At 55.5% G+C, this 19,698-nt stretch overlaps 1 protein-coding gene across 4 annotated transcripts in view; it reads left to right on the plus strand.

The window, feature by feature from the left end:
• The window catches only part of TSPAN18 (tetraspanin 18), a 174,431-nt gene that overhangs the window by 135,388 nt on the left and 19,345 nt on the right, over window positions 1-19,698 (plus strand). For 3 of the 4 annotated variants that reach the window (XM_032840686.1, XM_032840682.1, XM_032840684.1), the window contains one exon: window positions 13,864-13,946. The gene's annotated coding sequence lies outside the window, so the exon portion shown is untranslated. Of the gene's footprint in view, window positions 1-8,062; window positions 8,082-13,863; window positions 13,947-19,698 lie in introns of those variants that run through there. The other variant, XM_032840685.1, reaches the window with a different exon arrangement.

The raw sequence follows: 19,698 nt of genomic DNA on the forward strand, positions 1-19,698 counted from the left end.
ACACCATTCTGATCCTCTTCTCTCTGAATGGCACAACGGCAGTGGTAATAAGTCCCCAGGGCCGGAGTCAGAGTATGCAATCAGGGCAGTTGCAGAGCTGGGGGGATTGGGGGGGAGGTCCAATGCTTAGAGAGGCCCCACATTTGGCTTAATACTCTCCTGTTGCCATCTTGAAATTCTTAGCCTTTGCCTAAGAGGTCCCTCATTTTTACTGGGTCCCACAGATTAGAGCTGGTCAGGAGTCTTTGATGGTTTTTGTTTTTTTTTTTTTTTTAACAAGAGTTAAATCAGAAATTTGTGGAAGAGGCCCACACAGAGATTCATTCATTCCTCCCTTCCTTTGTTCCTGCCTTACCCAACATCCACTGAGCACCCATTCTGCAGCAGGCACCATACCAGAAGCTGGGATTCGGCAATGAACCCAGAGGACAGAGTCACTGCCCTCCCGAGTTAGAAGGAAGGGGAAAGAAGATAAATAACAGGAACCACAAAGGGACAGACAGTGGCTCAGGAGAGGGACCATTTCAGGCTGGTGGGAGAGTTGCTGGGGATGGTCAAGGATGGTCTCCCTGAAGATTTGATCAGAGACCTGAAAAAAACAAGGGATTATGCCATGTGGAATAGCTGAGGAAAAGAGGGTCCCAGGCAGAAGGACCAGCAGGTGCAAAGGCCCTGAGGTAGGAATGTGCTTGCCATGTTCAAGAGACCAGTATGGCTGTTGTGGGGTGAGGGAGAAGGAGGATCTGGGCCGGGCTCTCCACTGTTGGTGAGGGATGGCTCGCCTCCTAGGTCTCTGCTTCCTCTGACTGGACAGCCTCCTGTTCCATCCCAGCCCCATCATCCGAGCCTTGCCCAGGGGGAGAAGCTGGGAAGGAGACAGAGTGGTAGAGGGAGAAGCTGCCTACACTTCTGAGGCCCACACATCACTGGCTGATCATGCAGTCCTGGGCCTGCTGCTGCTGGGGAAGGCCAGTCCCCTCTGGGCACAGCCGGGCAGCTGGGCATCACCACTAAGGTTGCCCCAAGGATCCCTAAATCCATATTGCAGAGAGAACCCCAACCTTAAAATGGGGTAAGGTCACTGCAAAGTAGCAGAGAGAAGGCTGGAAAGGCCTGGCTTTCCAGTTCACGCATCCAAGGTATCCATACCTCAGAAGGTTGCCAAAGGTTCTGCTGAGGCGTGTGCGAAGGCACGTGGAGCCCAGCATGCGAGAGGGCCCTCCCGGGGCAGGGGTCCCTGCTGCATGCCGGGCCTGCTTCTAAGCGCACCCGCATTGTGTCACCCCAACTGACCCGGGAGGCACGGCCTGCCCCGGGGGACACAGTGAGGAGTTTTATTCCCACCCCTGTCACCCCTTGTCCCTCAGGTAATGGGATCCGAGTTCTCTTTGGGGTTAGCTCTGACTGGAACATCTGCCTTAGAAAGCCCCGTATGATGCCTCTGCAGGAGACCGGTTTCCCACGGACTTTCTTCTCCAACATTTGCTGTTCAGAATTACACAAAGGACGGAACATCCCATGGGATAACGGCTTCAAGTGAAGCTCAGAATCATCTTCCCTGCGCTCTAAATAGCTACCATGTATCCTGCTGTTTGGGTCCTCCTAGACGTGACCTAGCTCTGCATGTATGGTCAGGGCCTGGTGGCTCTGAAGTCTCCTTATAGGGGCGCAGACAGGAAGTGACTTGCTCAAGGTCACACTGGAGTCTCCTTGTCACACACCCTCCTTGTAAAGCCTGCTTCTCGTGCCTCCACCCCCACCCCTGCCCTCGTCCCATCCCTCTGTGGCTCCTGCCCCATGAACTTGCTGAGGCGTCCTTTCTTAATTATGGGGCTGCCAGGGGGGAAATGAAACACCTGCCAGGTTCTTCCTCTTCCCAGCAAGAGGCACCCCAGGACCCCCTCCTCCCAGCGGGGCCCCAGCTGCCCTGAGGTTGCCTCCAGCAAGCCAGCTTTGTAGAAGGGCTCAGACATGCAGAGCCTCTAAATTAACTGTGGCCACCGCCTGCTGGGAGTCACAGTTCCAGGGCAAGGGTTAGGGGATTTGTGTCCAGGCCCCAGTGAGGTATGCTTTCAGGGGAGTGTGGCAGCTGACATAAACAGGTAGCCTTCCACCTCCCCAGGAAACTGTCAGAGTGCGTGTGTGTGTGTGTGTGTGTGTGTGTGCGCGCGCGCACGCTTGCCATCACTTTTAGAAGGGGGACAGAGAGCAGACAGAAGCAGAGAGAGGACTCTAAGATGGAGAGGCAGAGGCTGGCCATAAAGTTGGAACTTGAACCAGATAACAGGACCAAGGACATACCTTATATCCTGACCTCAGGAACTGCAAAACAGGTGATTTGAGCTCTGCCTGAAGCCCCTTCTCAAGACTTTCGCCCCCAGAGTGCAGAGGACACACAGGGGGCAGGGGGGTGCTGGCACACCTGCTGTGTGCGCCACAGAGCAGCCCCAGTGTGCACAGAGAGCATGGGGCCTTCACTGCCAAGCTCATGCACTTGTGATCCTGTGTCTGTAAGGGGTGAGTCCCACCTTCCTCTGCTCCCCAAGTGCTGCTTTCAGCCAGCCTTCCTAAACCCTGTCTGTCCCCTGGATTCCTCTGTAGGCTGCGGACTGGGCTGTGCTTGCATGTTTATAAATGATGGAGTCTGTGTGTCACGTATTCAGACCACCATTTCCGTTCCTAAAAGGAAGATCCTTGAATCCTTTCTACCGGGAAGTGGAGTCCATGATCCCTAGATGTGTGCTCAGCCTTGGCGCTGAGAGCCATGAACTTGGCTTGGGGCCTCAGATGGCCGCACAGGAGGTGTGGCTTCCAGATGAATGACAGTAGGGCTCCAGCTTCTCGAGAGTGGTATCATGTCTTAGGCAGAGTGATCTCATTGGCGCTCCCGTGACCATGAGACTACATGGTCCACAGAGGCTCATGGAGGGCACAGCCACATGGGTAGTGAGTGGGAGAGAGGAGATCCCCTGTCCCTCTAATGCCTTTGGCCACTGCCTCCCCAGGGCAGCCCACAGAGGATGAGTAACTTGCTCAAGATTATGCTGCTGACTAGTGGCAAAGCAAAGCCTAGGTCCTGAGCCCCCCACTTTTCTCTCTTTTCTAGTGGGTTTCCTAATTCTGGAGTATTCGATGTCTTGCCCCACCAGCTCTGAGATATCTTAGACACCCTCTAAACCCAGATGCTGGAACTAACTGCCTGGGTTCTAATGCCAGCCTAATAGCTGTGCCACTCTGGCCAAGTTACTCCAATTCTCTGTGCCTCCATTTCCCTGACTGTAAAATGGGCATAATAATTGTGCCTGCTTCAGAGACAGTTGCAAAAATGATATGAGTTACTCGATATGAAGTGTTGAGACTTATGCTTGGCACGTAGTAAGCACTCTGACAATGCTAGCTCATCATCGCCATCATCAACACCTTCCTCCCTTCCCTGGGGATACAAAGGCCATGACTGGCTCAGAGTTGGCTGCACCATCCACCAGCCTCTCTGCCCCTTCTCCTTGCTGTTAGGCCTTCCCAGGCACAAGAGGTGAATCAGAGGGCTCAACCTTGGCTTATAATAGGCTCTGCCTGGATCATCTGTCATTCATTAGAACCACAGAAGACCTGCAGCAGGCAGGCCCACCAGGGCTGGCCAGACATGGTATCTCCATGTGATGGACTCAGCAGTAGCAGGGCCAAGGCCAAGGCCAAGGCCAAGAGGTCAGCCTTCCTGGTCCTCTGGCAGTCCTGGTGCAGGGGAGCCCCACTCCAAAGAGTGCTTGACAAAGGATGCATTCCAGGATTTAGACAAGACAGTAGGGCCAGGCCCTGGCATCAGCGGGTGACCAATTCCAACTCCTCCAGCCCCTTCGACTGGAAAGCTCCCCCGAGGGCTGTTCAGACCCTTGCATGCCACCCCTCACTAGCTACCAGAGGCACAGCCAGAGCCCTGCTTGCTGTGGTTAACTTAGCCTCCCGGCCAGAGTTTGCTGATTGCTGAGGGCACTGCTCCCCACCCACAAGGGCCCCCTTAGGCACTCCCCATAACCTCCCCATAACCTTAGGGGGGGCTTAGGCCCTCCCCATATCCTGGACCTGCTTCCATCTTTATCCTTGTGTGCACAGTGAAGCCACTGAGGCTCAGAGAGGTGTTGTGAATTGACAGCGGCTGCCTAGCCTGGACACAGGGCTGGAACCCAGTTCTCTGAACACCCGGCTCTGTTCTCTCCCATTCTCTGCCCTTGCCCAGCGGTTGGGGGCGCGGGTGGGCGGGGACCACATTCACTTCTAATCTGCTATTTTAACCCAAGGTCAGTTCCCAAATATTCCTTAGGGCCAGGGCTCTGCATTCAGTGAGCCAAATCCTGCCTTGTCTTTTTTTGTAAATAAACTTGGGTTGGCCCCCAGCCATGACCATTCCTTTACATGCGATCTGTGGCCACTTTCTCCAACAAAGCAGAGTTGAGTCATTGTGACAGAAGCAATATGTCTGCAAAGCCTCAAATATTTACTGTCTGGCTCTTTAAGGAAAAAAGTTGCCACCTCTGCCTCAGATGTGTCCCTGGCAGATCCTCTTCTGTCCCCTTCCATCTGGGGATGGAAGGGGACAGGTCTTCCATCCTGCCCAGCACCAGCTCATGGGAAGATCTCGAGGTGGGGATTTCTATGCTATTGGGCAGATAGAGAAACCAGGACCTGATGAAGTTTTATCTTTCATTATTAGGATTTTGTCAGAAGGAAGTAGAAATCCTCTTCTAGCACTCTGTAAGACCGAATACTTGCTCACCCCCAAAGCTTCCGGGCAAGGTTGCCAGCATCTTTCCTGGCTTGAGAATAATGATGTTTGGTGGGGTTGGTGACAGGCTTCTGTGGAGGATGGAGGATGCCTTCATTTCCCTTTGTATGAGCCCCCCCACACACACACCCCCCGCCCCTGGTCCCTGTCTCCACCCAAGCCCAGCCCTTTCCCTCCCCCACCCCTGACCTGCATCCTTCTTCAGGACCCTCCTCCAAGGAGCAGCTGGGTTGATTTTTTATGGGAAGGAAAGAAAACAGGGCTCTCTGACTCCAGCCTGTCCGTCTGCTCAGGCCCCGCCCCAGGTTTTTCTTTGATTCATTTCCTCACAGGCTCTTCTCAGCTAGACGGGAGCTTTGACATGGTCTCTCTTGGTTTTTCGGGTGTTTGCCCTCCAAAACTTGAGCTGCACATACCTATAGTCATTCCCCTTATGGGAAGGGGTTGTGGCCTCCCTAATTCGGGCCAGGTGACTAGACTCGATGCAGTTGCCCTGGGAAGACCCAGTGCCTCTAATATTTATTGCCAAGCAAATGTAATTGGGGCAAGGACTGCCCTGGACAGGAGGCTAGGAGGGGGAGGGAGCAGGCTTGATTTCTGCTCCAAGGACAGTTCCTGGGCCGTGGTGGGGAGGGGGTACAGGGGAGTTCAGGGATTCCCACCCCGTTGGGGGAGAAGGAGGGGGAAGCCTCACCCAGTCTGCCCCAGTACAGGAAACCTGCTAACTTGGGGTAGGGAAGCTTCAGGATCACCTGGGATAACCCAGCTTTGAGGGGCCTCCCCTCCATACTGTACCAGGCATCACATAGGCAGGATGGACGTGAGCCAGGACCAGAGAAGTCCCCTCACTGAATACAGGCTGAGATACTAAGAAGCTCAGGGCAGAGAGGAGCAAAGTGAAATTGACAGGACATTGACAGCAGCCTGGGTCATTGAAATAAAAATGGCCGCCAAAGGGAAGGCACCACACCTGGGATCCACACCCACCTTGAACAGGAGCTGTGTCACCTCAGGCAAGCTCCTTAACTCCTCTGAGCCGTGCAGGGTTCCCTGTAAATTACAATCATCTCCACCCTGCCTGCCTTGCTGGAAGGTTGTGAGGGAGAAGGAAGGGCGTAAGTTTGGGAGGGGTTGGGAAGGGTAAAGCGGGGTATTGAGGGAAAGCATTGTGCTTGTGATTGATGTCAAGAAGGACAGAATTTCCTTAGATGCCAGGAGGGACTTCCCTCCTTGAGGAGACATCAGAATAAAGTCACGGGTTTATGCCGCTTACGGAAGATCTTTAAGACTAAGTTCAGCTCGGTTTGCCTGTTTAGCTATCCTTGATGTTGGCAGAGGTGTGGGCCAGATGACTTTGGTTGTCTTTTTTGTGATACTGTAGTTCATTCAATCAGGCAGAAAGCACCCAGTCACCCTGTCTGTGAGTGTGTGTGTGTGTGTGTGTGTGCACGTGTGCCTCCATGTGAGTACGTAGCTATGTCTGTCTGGGTGTCTATGTGTGTGTGTCTGTGTATATATTTGTACATGTGTCTGTGCACGTGTGTCTGTCTGTCTGTGAGCGCAGGTCTGCGTGGCTGGGTCTCGTTGTGGTCCGTGTGGGTTTCTGCGCACGTGCCTTGTGTGGAGAGCAAGTCAGTGAACGCAAGCCTCAAGCTGACTCATATTGCTAAGTCGTTGGAAGAATTTCCTCTTGCCATCCTATCCAACTTTGGAGGATGCGGACAAAGTTCCAGGGCAAAAAAAAAAAAAAAAAAAAAAAAAAGGACTTTAAGTTTGATTTTAATTCATTTATTGTTTTTCCTACACACGTTTCTGAATGTGGGTTAAGAGAACTGGATGAAAAGAACCAGCTCCAGAGTGGACTGGGGGCAGGGGGTCTGAATCCTGCCTCCCCTGCTTACCTGTGATGCTGCTGTCTTACTTCCCCCTGGGGGCCTTAGCTTCCACATCTGTGAAATGGTTCTAACAGTGCCTACCTCCCAGTGTCATCGTAAGGGTTAAGTGAATTAGGGCATGCAAAGCCCTTAACGTGGTGCCTGGCCCATAAAATGAACTTCGTATATGCTAGCCGTTGCTGTTATCAGTGGAAGCAGTGTTTCTGGCCCTGGATCCCGAGAGATGGAGCAGAAAAAGCACCAGCTTTGGAGCCCACTGCCTTGAGTTCATGTATGCCACTTGGCAGTTGTGTGACTTTGGGCCCGTCACTGCATGTCTCTGATCCCACTTTTCTCAGCTGTGACTTGGGACCAATACTAGGCCTGCCCCATAGTATGATAGTGAAGTTCAAAGGAGAACAGGCAAGAACTTCACACGGTGGCCACTGGACAGTAGGCCCTATTTTTTAAAAAAGTCAGTTTCTCTTGTCCACCTACAAAGGAGAACCCCCCCCTCACCTCCCCCCATTAACCCTACTTCCTCTACTGGTGGAATTCTGGGTCTCACCCACTGCCTGGTTCCCAGTCCTAGTCTGCTTTATCCTGTGGGACATTAGCGGCAGCCACAGAGCCTGGAGCCCTCAGCACCCTCCCCGTCCTGGAAGGTGGGGGTCCTATCTGTCAGGAGATGCCAGGGCTCCCCTGATCCTTCCCCCTCTCCCCCCTCCCCCCACGCCCCTCCTCCCCTGTTCAGACCTGTGCCCTTTTCTGCCCTGTTCCCAGGCCCCCTTCATACCCCAGAAGCCATTAAATATTTAAATCCGGTCTGTGTAGCCTAGCCAGGTTGCCCCAGCAACAGCCCTGCATATTTTGGGATGGATTACCAAAGTCTTTCAAAGGGTCTCTTGGAGCTCCAGGCCCTGAAGGGGGATGAAATATGGGAATGGAGGGAGGGTTAGGGGCTCCTTCTCCCCACTGAGGCTTAGAGATGCAGAAAGACTCAGGGTTAGAGAGGGGAGGCAACACAGGGTTTCCGGACTTGAACCCAGGACTCACTCACGCCCACCGACCGGCTTCTTCTCTTCACCACTGGCTCTGCCCCGAGCAGTCTAAGAGCCCGTCAGCCAGTCAGTGCTTCAGCCCCTAGCAGTGTGCCTTCGGGGGTCTAAAGTCAGCTGGGCCACTGTGGGATGCTCACTCACCTTCTCCGCACTCCCCAATGAATTGGGAATAGTTGGCCCATTGATGGTGATGTTGGGAACAGTTCTCAGCACCATCCCTGGCACGTGGGAAGCAGGAGCGGTTATTAGATCGGTAATACCCCAGCCAATACCCTGTGTGTCCCCAGCAGGGACTCAGAGGAGGCGGGAGACGCAGCTTTGGCCACCCAAGGGCTTCTGTCTTGTGGGAGAGGCTTGGCAACAGTGGTATGTTCAGACAGCACGTCTAGTGTCCTCCTTCCCTGCCCCTTCCTGTCGTGTAGCCACAGCCACATTCAACCTTTCCTGTGGGCTTTCCCCAGGCAGAGTTTTGAGGCCACTCCCAGCGTGTGGCATGACTGTCTCCAACGTGTGGCAGGGACCATCCAAGCTGGGGGTCCGGATGATGTCTTCCACCCCTGACTGTGCCGTGTGCCCTTAGATGGGTCCCGTCCCCCACCCTGCACCCCCACCCCGCATGCCTGTGTCCTTGGCCACTGGATGGGGTTGACCTCCTTTCTGGAGCAGCGTCCCTCCAGACAGCACGGGATACACTAGAAACCGAAAGGAGGGGCTATTCCCCCAGCACTTCTTCCTGTGGGTGCCCCTCGGGAAGCAAGCCTGGCGAGGATGCTGGGCCTGCAGGCTCCTCCTGGTCTCTGTGTAGACTCTGCTCCTTGAAAGCGACCGGAGGGCTGGTGGGGCAGGGGTGGGGGGCGGGGCGCCTGGGAGGCCCAGAGCGCCCATGCCTGCCCAGGGGACACTGACCACTCTCCGAGATCTCCATCGCAGATCTCTGGGGGAAGCAGAAAAGATGTGGCCGCCCCCCCCCCCCCCCCCCCCCCGCCAGCCGCAGGCTCTCTCCAAAGGCAGGATTTAATTCCAGAGAAGTAAAATCTCTTGGCTGCTCCCTCCTTGGAAGGCTGACTTTCTTCCTCATCCCCTTGGAACCTACACCATCTCTCAGAACCCAAGTGTCCCTGTCACAGTCCCGCAACGATGTCCCCTGGGGCCTGGGAGCCTTGCTTGAAATGCCCTCTCATTTCCTCCTCCTGCCTCCCTTTGCCCGGATCCCAGGGCAGGCTGTCAGGGAACCTTTCCCCCGGGCCCAGGGAGGCCCGAGGACAGCGCAGGACTGGCTTTGGGAGGAGGGCTGGCTTTGGCACTGTCCTGTCCTTGTTCCTCCCAGCCCTTGGGCTCTGTGTCCTAAGGCCAAATCCTGTGCCTGGCACACTGAATGACCACTCTTCTCTGCTCACGCCCAAGTTCAAATTGGTTGCCTGTTTTCAGCCCCTTGACTATGGCAAGTGAAAGTCTCTGCAGGAGGGTGCACACCTTTGTCCCCAGAGGCCTTTGCAAACAGACCGTTGGAGCACCAAGGCAGGAAGGTGGACCCATTGTCCTGTTTCTGGCATGACCCCTTCTGTGGCTTCGGTCCAGCCCAGGTCCATGGAGGGAATGGGAAGTGTGCATTGTGGCAAAGGTCACTATGGGCCTCAGCAGGCCCAAAGTCCCTAGGGCCATACCTCCAGAAGACAGCCAGGGCAGAAGGACAAGGAATCCTGCTTTGTCTGTCCAACCCTTCCTCCAACCTACTGTGTGACTTTGGACCATTGAGATTGCTTCTCTGAGCCTCAATTTCTTTACTGGTGGAGCAGAAGTGCCCATCTCCTGGGTTATGGGGGGATTCACTGATGTGCCATGCGCTGTGTCCTTTCAGGAGCCAAATGAATTCAGGTATCAGTCTTGGGAGGCTGCCTTGGGTCGGGGAAGAGCGGTGGACTTAAAATCAGGAGCTCCCGCTTCCAGCTGTGCTGTGTGACTTTGGGCAAGACCCTGGACCTCTCTGGGCCTCAGCATCCACTGAAAAAAGAGGCAGTTGGAGGTCGCCCTCACTGAGGTACTTCCTTCTTTGAAGATTCTCTGATGGAAACAGCCCCATGGGAGTTCTGGAATAGGAAAAAGTGTTGTGGCAGGGATCAAGCACCCAGGCCTAACTCAACTCACACCCTAGACATGGGGCCTTCCCAGACCCTGCAGATCAGAGACTCTGTTCCCTCGACATCCAGGATTCTGTGAGTCTGGGGAACAGGGGAGGCTGGCTGTCTTCTGGGATCCCATTGCATCCCTGGCAGGCTGTGCCTGGTTAACCTTCATGGCGCCGCCCCCAGGAGCCTAATTAGATTTGAGCCCCCGCTCAGCTGTGTCCATGTCCCCGTGTCTGTGCCATCACTAGGCACGCCAGGATTTCGGGCCAATTGCTTGTTTATGAGACTGTCTGTCTTGGGAGGAGGCCCAGCGGGCATAGCTAGCTAGCAAATAACTCCCCCCACCCACCCCCTTAGCCTTGAACCTGATGGCAAGAATCATTTTTCTCCTGACAAGCCTCTGCCCCGTGCATGTTCTGATGAAGGAAACAAACACGGGTCTCAGTCTGGCGAGTCTCGGGTCGGTTCTGGCTCCGGGACCTTTCTAGCCCCGCGGTGCCTTGGTCTCTTGGGCTATGAACGGGCATAACGGTGGCATCATCTATTTTGCGGAGACTTTTGTGGGATCGAGTGGGATCGCTCTAGGTAAACATCCATGACCCAGTGTCTTCTCAGGGCCCGGCGCTCCCTGGACCCTGGCCTCCCCAGCTCCGAGCGTCCCCTCCAGCCCCACCGTTGCTTCTCAGGGGGGCCCAGAACGCTTGGTTGGGATGGCTGTTAACATTCCTCTCTGAAAAAAAAAAAAAAAAAAAAAAAAAAAATTCCTCTCTGAGTGTGGGGTTATGACCGGGCACTAGATTTGAGTCAGCCCTTGCGGAAGGAAAGCCACTGATGTCTGCGCCTGGGACCACGCCCAGGGCTGGCACTAGCGGGGTCCTGCCATGCAGGAAGGAAGGAACTGGGTGTGCAGCCACCAAAGTGCTTTCAGCTCCATCATTCCCCCCCGCAACCACCCATCCCCGGGGCTGCAGCGACTCTGAAAACCCCCATCTTGCAGGTGAGGAGATGATTGCTGAGGAGGCAGACTGGCCCAGGTCTCGCAGCTTGGCAGGGCAGAGCCCTGCTGGTGGGAAGCCAGGTTGCTGCAGGTGTGATGGCTCCAGGGGGACACTGAGGCTCTGCCCTGGCCCACAGCGCCCTCACCTGGCTGGGGCGCTTGCAAGAGTCTTCTGGGCTCTACCCCACCCCATACCTGCATTTTGCTTCCTCCCATGAGGCTTCTCCATCGCTCATGTCCACCTGCCTCCTTCTCTCTCTCTCCAGAAAGTATGCCCGGGGCGGGGGGTGCGAGGGCAGTGAGAGTAAAAGGAGTGATTTATGAACTGAGCTCTGTTCTCCTTAATCAGAGGACCCCTCCCGGGCCTGCACTGTGCAGATGGGATGGAGCCACCATCCCAGGCGGTAGGAGGGGCAATGTTAATAAAGCTGTCTGGCCCAGGCAGGGGCCTGCACAGGAGAACCCCGAGGCACTGCGTGACCTCACCCGTCTCTGCCCCTCTCTGGGCCTCAGGGCTCCCATCTGTCAAGAGGTGGCGGGATTGGGTCATCCCCCCAGGGCCTCCAGCTGGCACAGGGAACGATGCTGGCTGGCTCCCTGGGAGTCTGCCTGGTTGCCTGATTCAGGACAGAGCAGCCCCAGATTGGAAATTCTGAAGCCCAAGACGTAGCTCTTCCTCTTTCGGGTGCCCTCTCCCGGGGCTGGTGTCTTGTCGGGAGCTCTGGTCTGGAGTCCAGCCGGCTTATGCCTGAATCGTGGCCACGTCTGGCTGACCATGGGAACAAACCCAGGCCAGTTTGTTCCATTCTCTCAATCTCAGCTGCCTCGTATGGAACATGGGATAGTAGCGGCGCCGACCTCGTAGGCATGGAGCATGCAGGGCAACGGAGGAGAAATGCTTAGCAGACGCTGCTACGTGGTTAGCACACTGCACTGTGAGTTACCGTTAGAGCCAGTTACCGCACATTGTAGCGGAGTTTGGAGCCACTTGGGGGAAAGATGTTTATAGCCATCCCGACCAGACCGTTTGCCCACAGTTCTCACCTATGCCCACCTCCACTGATGACTCCACTTACTTCCGATTTATGATGGTACTAGTGATACCAGCTCCCCATGGGAAGAGTGCGCGGAGGTTTCCAAGGGTTTTTGTATCCTATCAGTCAATTTCACAAGCTTCATATCACGAATTTTTTTTAAAGATGTATTTATTTATTTGAGAGAGAAAGCGTGAGCAGGGGGGAGGGGCAGAGGGAGAGGGAGAGAGAGAGAGACTCCACTCTGAGCACAGAGCCAGACTCAGGGCTCTATCCCAGGACTCTGAGATCATGACCTGAGCTGAAACCAAGAGTCAGATGCTTAACGGACTGTGCCCCCTGGGTGCCCCCATATCATGAATGCTTACAACCCCCTTTGACTTTGAAATCAAGAATCACAGTTTTCAGAGAAGAACCTGGCATCTCAGGGAGGGTCAGTGACTTTCTGAAGGTCTCAAGGGAGCCGGCTAAGGCAGGTGCCGTCCCAGCTGTGATGGCGTACACGTGGCAGGCATCCCTCAGCCACCCTTCACCAGCATCCCCTAATGCAGCTCTTTGCTGGGTCAGGAAACAAGTCAGAAGCCGGGCTTTGGGCTGCGGGAGCAAGAGGGGCAAAGAGAGATGGGACGCTCTTCAGGGCAGTCGGAACCGCAAAGAGGGGTAAGTCCATTTCAGCCCAGGAGCCACCATACAATGGGGCAGGGATAACCCGTGACAAGGAGGCAGGGCTTCCTCTTGGGAAACAGCCGTGCCTGTGGGATCCTTGTTTTCAGGTGTCGTGAGCGCCCAGCGAGCTCACGTGTGACCTGTAGCCCGAAGTTCTGGGGCAGATCCAGAGGCAGGCAGGTGACAAGCCTGCCATGTGGGTGTGTTTGGGCCAAATCAAGGTACCGGCTCCCAGGGCCTCCACGAGCTCTCAGGAGGGAGGTCCCAGCTCCTGCCTTTCTGCCTGGCCTCGCCTCCACGCTTCCTGGAGACTTGCTCCCCTGGGCCGCCCCTTCCCCGAGAACCACTCTCCTGCCCCACTGCCCCTAGTGGAGTGGAGTTACACCCGTGGACAGTTAGTCCCCCTAGTTAGTCCCCAGCCCTATTGTCTTCCCTTTGTTTGTCTCCTCCAATCTCTTCCACCGCCCCACACAGAGGGCGAGCTTACTGGCGTCTCCAGTCCCAAACGCCACCAACCGTGGGGGCTCATACATGTCCCTGTTCCTAACATGGCACCCAGCACACAGTAGGTGCTCAAATGTGTCTCCTGAGTGGGTACAGGCGTGGATGGAGAGGAGTCTTTCGTCCACCAGCCCTCCGCTGATGTGAACGGGAAGGGATCTCAATGGGCCCCCGAGACCCCCAAGTCTCTCCCCGCCATGAGAATGCCCCTTGCCGCCCAAGTTCCACAGCCTCACTTTTCCAGGCCGTGGGATTCCCCGAGGTGTGGCTGGACACGAGCCTCCATCTGGCCCATTCGGACGACTGAGAGCAACCCTCATTTCCACTGCTGAGGTCTGGCTCCTACCAGAAGGCTAAGTCCTTCTGTGAGCCCGAAGCAACACTTTCCAACATCTGCTTTTCTCCCCCAGGAGCCAAGATTTCTAGGGCAGGGGGGTTTGAGGAACACACCCCTGCTGGCACTCTCTGCTGGGGCCTCCCCACGGGTGCCCAGGTGACATCCAGGTGTGTGGGTCACCACGCCTGCTGTGTCCTCCTAGTGCCTCGGCCGCATGCGGTATGTCAGTGCAGACCGAGCCTGTGCCAGACGCTGAAAGTGTCTTAAAGCTGTGGTTCCCCCTCTGGGCCGAGGGCAGGCACCCCGCGCAGGCCTTCCCAGCTGGAGTGGGCCCAGATGCCGAGAGCTTTTCATTAGCGCTAATGGACCCAGATTAGCAAGACACTTGCCCCGTGTGCCTCCTTAGGGCAGGTTTTCATAAACAGCTTCTAGAACGTGGCTGCTCCTTACTGACTTCCTATAGTAATTGAATATCTTCCCCTTCTAGGACAAGCTGGGCCAATAAAAGAACATACGAGAGCCCCTCTGACCGGGAGATTCTGTCCTGCTGACGCCCAAAGCGCCGCCCAGGTGAGAAGTCAGCCTTGGCGCCCCGCTCCTCTGTGTACCGCTGCCCTGTCCCCTGACAATGCCCTGCCTCGTCCTCAGCTTTTTCTCAGTCTGTCTTGGCCCACGTCACCTCCTGCTGTCTGCCTTTCTCTGTCTTTCCCTCTCTTTCTGACCGTTCCTTGTTTCTCTGATTTGCAAGATCTGCGCTGTTTTCTGTCTCAGTTTCTCTTTTTCCACTATTCACCATTCAGACGTCTGAATGGTGGACCCACTGTGTGCCAGGCACTGCTCAGGATGTTAGGAATCAGGCAATGGATGAACCAAGTCCCCGCCTTCACGGAGCATGAGTTCTAACAAGGGGAGACTCATGCTACCGAGATCAGCGAGCACAGGACTGAGCCAGGAACGCTTTCCCAGGGCCCTGACCCGGCCTTTGTAGACCGGGGTGCTCGGCTCACATCCATCGCTAACTGGTCTGCTGACTTGTCCGCACCCCCTTTCCATTTCTCAGCCTGTTTTCTTGCTTCCAAAGTGAGGGGATCCGACTGGTCAGAGCTGCCCTACCAGCTCATGACCAAGAACTTCTGGTAGGGAAATGAAAAGTTTCACTTAAATCCCCTTAAAGCTCTGAGCCACCTGGTTTCATTGTACAAGAAATGGTCACTTGTGTCTGGGGTCACGTTGTACGATGAAACACTCATCTGTGAGCCCAGAGCCGGCACTAGGCCAGGAGAGGGTGCACCATAACAGGAGCCTTGAGACCATGAGATCCAGGACAGCAAGCCCCCCACGCCCACCCCCATGCTCACCCTCGGGCGAGACCCCTGCATGGAAGGGCAGCTGGGACCGCAGCTCCTCGCCCACTCCCCTGCACGTGGGGAGTTGAACGCACACGAAGCCGAGTCTGCCTAAAACTTCGACCCCCACAATTCATCCCTCTGGGCCCTAAGACATAAAAGGATTGTCTCTATCAAACAGTGCCGCCTTTACCAAGTCATTTCCTAGGTATACACTGCAAGTTTCTCTTGCATTTTTGTCCGGCAAAGTCATACATAGCGGGGGGCCAGAACTTCTGAACAACCCAAGATGTAGGGTCCCCACCCTGGGCTGGTTTAATTTCCCCCAAAACCCAAGCTACTTGCCCCTTGAGGCAGCCGGTACAGAGCAGATGATTTCTGAGTGTTTATTCGCAATCCTGAAAATAGCTTTAGGAAATTGTTAGTCTCAGGGAATCCTGTTTGAGAACCACTCTCCCCACTCAGAAATCCTCCTCCATATCTGAGTCCTCCCCTGTCCTTATGTGGGGAACTTGGCCTGTGTATTGGTGTCTGGGAGAGTAGGAGGGGAGAAGCCGCCTCGGTGGGGGGTTGGGGGGCAGGGAAGGAAGAAGGGACAGAGCTATCGAGTGCCAGGCGTGGTGCCAGGAGCTCTGCATCCGTGCCCGTTCAATCTTCGGTCCAGACAATTTCCTGAGGAGGCCAGCATTCCTGGCCCCATTTCACAGATCTGAAAGCAAAGGCCCAGAGAAGCTGTGTGCTTGTCCAAGGCTGCGAGGCTGGAAAGTGGAAGGGCCAGGCTCCCCACCAGGTCCCTGTCACCTCCAGGGATTTGAGGAAACCCCAGTGGGCCTTTCCCCCCCGGGCCCTAGGGAGGGTGTATCTTCTCCCTTCAGCAGAGAGACCTCCCTTGCTCCTTCATAAGTGCCTTTGAACACCATTTCTGAGAAACAGCTAAGCCCTTGGACCTCTTAGTTTCACGATTCTTCTCGACCCAACCTTCCGGAGACTGTCTCTGTCCCCACCCTCCTTTGAAGTAAATTAGGGAACTGGGCTGTGATTCGCTGAACTTCCAAAGGTACTGTGGGTGAGTGGAGCTCTCACTGGACGCAGGCAGGGACCAGGGGTTCCCTGGTCTGTCCCTCTTGTCCGGCTAGTTGGCTCAGGAGATGTGTCCCACACTCAGAAACGGCTGGTGGCAGGTGGAACTGACAGGCATTGGTCTTGTGACTTCACCCTGGCGGTGGCTAATGACCCAGAAGGCTGATTGCCCTGGACAGGGAGAAATGAGGTGGCCTTGGAGGTATGAAGACAGGCTTGAATTGTGGAGGAGGGTAGGTGAAGGGGGCTAAGGGAATTAGCACTTCTCGAAAATGATGATGAAGACAGACATGGGTTCAAATCCTGGCTCAGGCACTTCTCTGCTGTGTGACCTTGGATGAGTGACGGCACCTCTCTGAGCCTCAGTGCCCTCACCTGATAAGTGGAGATGACATTACCTCTATCCTGGAACTTTAGGAGGATTGAGATTGTGCATATCCCTTGGCCCATGGTAAGAATTTAATATCCGCCCGCTGATAACTGGCTGTTCTAGTGTCAGTGGCCATGTGCCGAGCCCCGCGCTCTGTATTTCCCATGCATCGCGTGGAAAGCATTATTTTTTATACTAATTCTAAAGACAAAGAAATGCAGATGTATACGGTTTAGGAACTTGCCCCCCGCCACCAGCTAGGCTTGGTGGGGTGGGATTCAATCCCTGGTCAGGCCCCAACACCCTCTCTCCACTCACACCCCTCACCATGGAGTGGAAACTTGGCCTCTGGATCTCCCTCCACCCTCTGGCTCCCATCGTCTCTTTTTCTACCTGCTCACCTCTGAGGTTGTCAGAGGCTCTTCTTCCCAGGAGACACACTCCTTTTACTGCATTTGTCTGGGAGCCCAGCACGCCGCAAGCTACCCATGAGATGTAATCTGTAACGAGCACGGTACGTAATAAATACAGGTAGCCCGTTTATGAGCTGCCATATTTATTATGCCCCTTAATTGCTACAAAGCCAGAGCCAGCCAAAGCCAGACCCTGCCATGGAGAGCAGCTTTGCCTCGGTGGGCTGAGGAGGGGCCTGCTAGAGCCTGGACCCCTGCAGACAACCAGCGTCTTAGTTGGGCCATCCCTTCTGCCCTCCAGAGGCTCATCCAGTACAAGTTCAAGCCTGATGAAAGGAACTGACAAGTCGTGAAACTGCTCCATCGTTTTGCAGAGGGAGATGCTGAGGCCAGAGAGAGGAAGTGACTTACAGGGCAGGAGGCTCGGGCTCTGGACTCCCAGTCCAGTGCTCCTTCTGCCCTTCTCTCTATCTGAAAGCTGCCCCCAGAACCCGGTGGAGCACAGGATCTGGAGTGGGCTGAGCGGCGTGCTTACAAGCCCTGGGATATTGGGCAGGTCGCTTGGCTTCCCTGAGCCTTGGTGTTCTCATCTGTACAATGGACAGTGCTTCGCACTTTGTTGGGTCATTGAAAGAGTCCGGGCACGCGCTCTGTGGAGCTGGCACATGAGAATGCCGAGTCTCAGCAGACGTGTGGAGCTGGGTCAGCCTGATACCAAAGGGAGAGGGGGTCGGAATGCAGCGCCTAGGGTTTAGGGCACTGTCCTGGGGTCCTGAGCTCCGGGAGGCCCATACACCTGCTGGGTTGGTGTGACTGTGGGAAGAGCTGTCCACCCCGCTCCAGGCCAGCAAGGCACTGACTTCTCACCACATGCCGCGATGTGGGCCCTTGATGTCCATTCTTGCAGGCGAGGAAACTGAGGCTCCCAGAGTTTGGGTCATTTAGCAAAGACATGGTGGTAGAAAGATAAAGAACCAAGATTGGAGCCCAGGTGTGTTCAACTCCAGAGCCTATGCTCAGAACCACCATGTTTAAATTCAGGTGACATGCTGTTTCTAGAAGGCTGGAGATGGAGGAGGGGCACTGCTGTAGGTGGGCCTGGAGACGGCCTCCTGGGGAGCTGCTCTGGAGGCAGGGAGCCTGGGCTGAGGGCTGATGGAGGAGACAGAGATGACCACAATTAAGGATGAGGGTCAAGATGGTCAAGTACAGGTGGGCCCAGGCGCAGACCAATCGGAAGACAGGCTGGCTCTATAGCTAGCCAGCCAGACCTGGGGGTCCCCACGGAATGTCAGCCCTCCCACTACCCACTGGGAGGATGGGTCCCAGGACAAAGGAAGGGCCAGGTCTTCCTGATCCTGCCAATCGGGAGATCTGGAGAGAAAGACAGGCCAATGGCACATCAGAAGGAGCCACGTGGGGACTGTGCTCACTCTGGAGGGCACAGCAGAGAGAAGAAAGGAGGAAGTTGGGAGGCCCCCTGCTTGTGTGGATCCTCATGCCCCCCTCTTTCTAACTGCTGGAGGGGTCGGAGGACACAAAGACGCACTGCCCACAAAGCCCTTAGCCTCGCACCAGGCTTCCTGCCCAGGCTGTTTAATTAACGTTCGCTATGTGGCCGGGTTTTGTGCAATCCAGACCACGTACCAATCCCTGCTGCGTCCCAGGAGGAGGACACAGCTGCCATCCCACGCCTCCAGGCTGGTGACGTAATGCTACACAGTGTGTGTGTGGAGGGGGCAGCGGTGGAGATCAGCAGAGGCCGTGGGAGCTACTGCGAAGACAGGGACAGGATGGGGGGGCTGTCAGGGCAGGAGGTGATGCCTTGAGGGATGAACAGGGATTAGGTGGGAAGGGAGGAGGTGGAAAGGCAGTCCCAGCAGAAGGGATTAGCTTGAGTGGAGGCACTAAGTGAGCTCAGGGGACTGTCCTTTGATGTTGGCGATAGGGCAGACAGAGGAAAAAAAGGTGGCCGTGGGAGTCTTGGAGGCCCTCCTGTCCACAGGCAGGGGGTGGCTGGTCTCCTGGAGAGCCTAGGCAGTTAGCGGGGGACATGATGTGACACGACGTGCCTTGCCAAAAGGCCCCTCTGGGATCACTGGCTGGAAGGGGAGTGTCTGGAAGTAGGGAGACCAGGCCTTGGCCGAGGCCACATCTGGGTGAGAGAGAGGAGGTGGGAGCAGAGAGGCTGGGGGTGCTTGAAAGATCCCTGGATGGAGTGGGTGGTGTCACCAGATTCTAGCTTTGGAGGCAGATGACACTCCATAAAGTCAGGCCACAGCTCAGTGAAGGAAAGAAGAGTCTCACACACACACACACACACACACACACACACACACACAGGCATACAGGCATACATGCACACGCACACACACACACACACACACATGCACGCATGCACCCTCCATCCTTTGTTCTTCCAAATTAGACTGCCTGGGTTAAAATCTCAACCTCCCCACTCACCAGCTGCAGCCTTGGGCAAATCACCTAGCCTCTCCCTGCCTCAGTTTCCTTCTCTAGAAAATGGGGATGATGATTGGACTTATCTCATAGGTTGTTGTGAGTTCATACGTGTCTAGTGCGGAGGATGGGGCCCTACACCTACTAAATGCTCACGTCCTTATTCCCAGGGGTGGCGACCAGCCGGGTGACCCCAGGAACCCTCTGTTCCCCTTCTCCTCTCACATGATCTAAGAAAAGCCCTTGGGCCAGGCACCTTCAGAAGCACAAAGGCTTCGAGCCTGGAGATTTCAAGCCTGGAGCCCTCAGCTCAGGGTCACTGCCTGATTTTCTCTTAGAGCAGCCTTGGGTTCGTCATGGTGTCGCCTGATGCATTGGGTTCTGCCACCCAATAAAATAAGAAAGCGCATCTGGCTCGGATGTTCTAGGCCCTGCCTCAGTGTCCCCTGCTCGGCTCTGGCCTCAATCGGCCACAATCAGCTGAGCAGAGCAGCTGGCAGGAGCCGGACAACTTAAGGAGGGAAGCCGTTGGGGCCCAGAGCCCTTGCCTGCCTGACCCAGCACCTTCCTCATGGACTCCCAGGTGCCTTAAGTGGTGCCACGGCCACTGCCCAGCCAAGGTCAATGCTTGGCTCACCAGCAAAAACCACAAG

Source organism: Lontra canadensis, unplaced genomic scaffold, assembly GCF_010015895.1.
Source record: "Lontra canadensis isolate GAN:19392208 unplaced genomic scaffold, GSC_riverotter_1.0 scaffold115, whole genome shotgun sequence".
NCBI lineage: Eukaryota > Metazoa > Chordata > Mammalia > Carnivora > Mustelidae > Lontra > Lontra canadensis.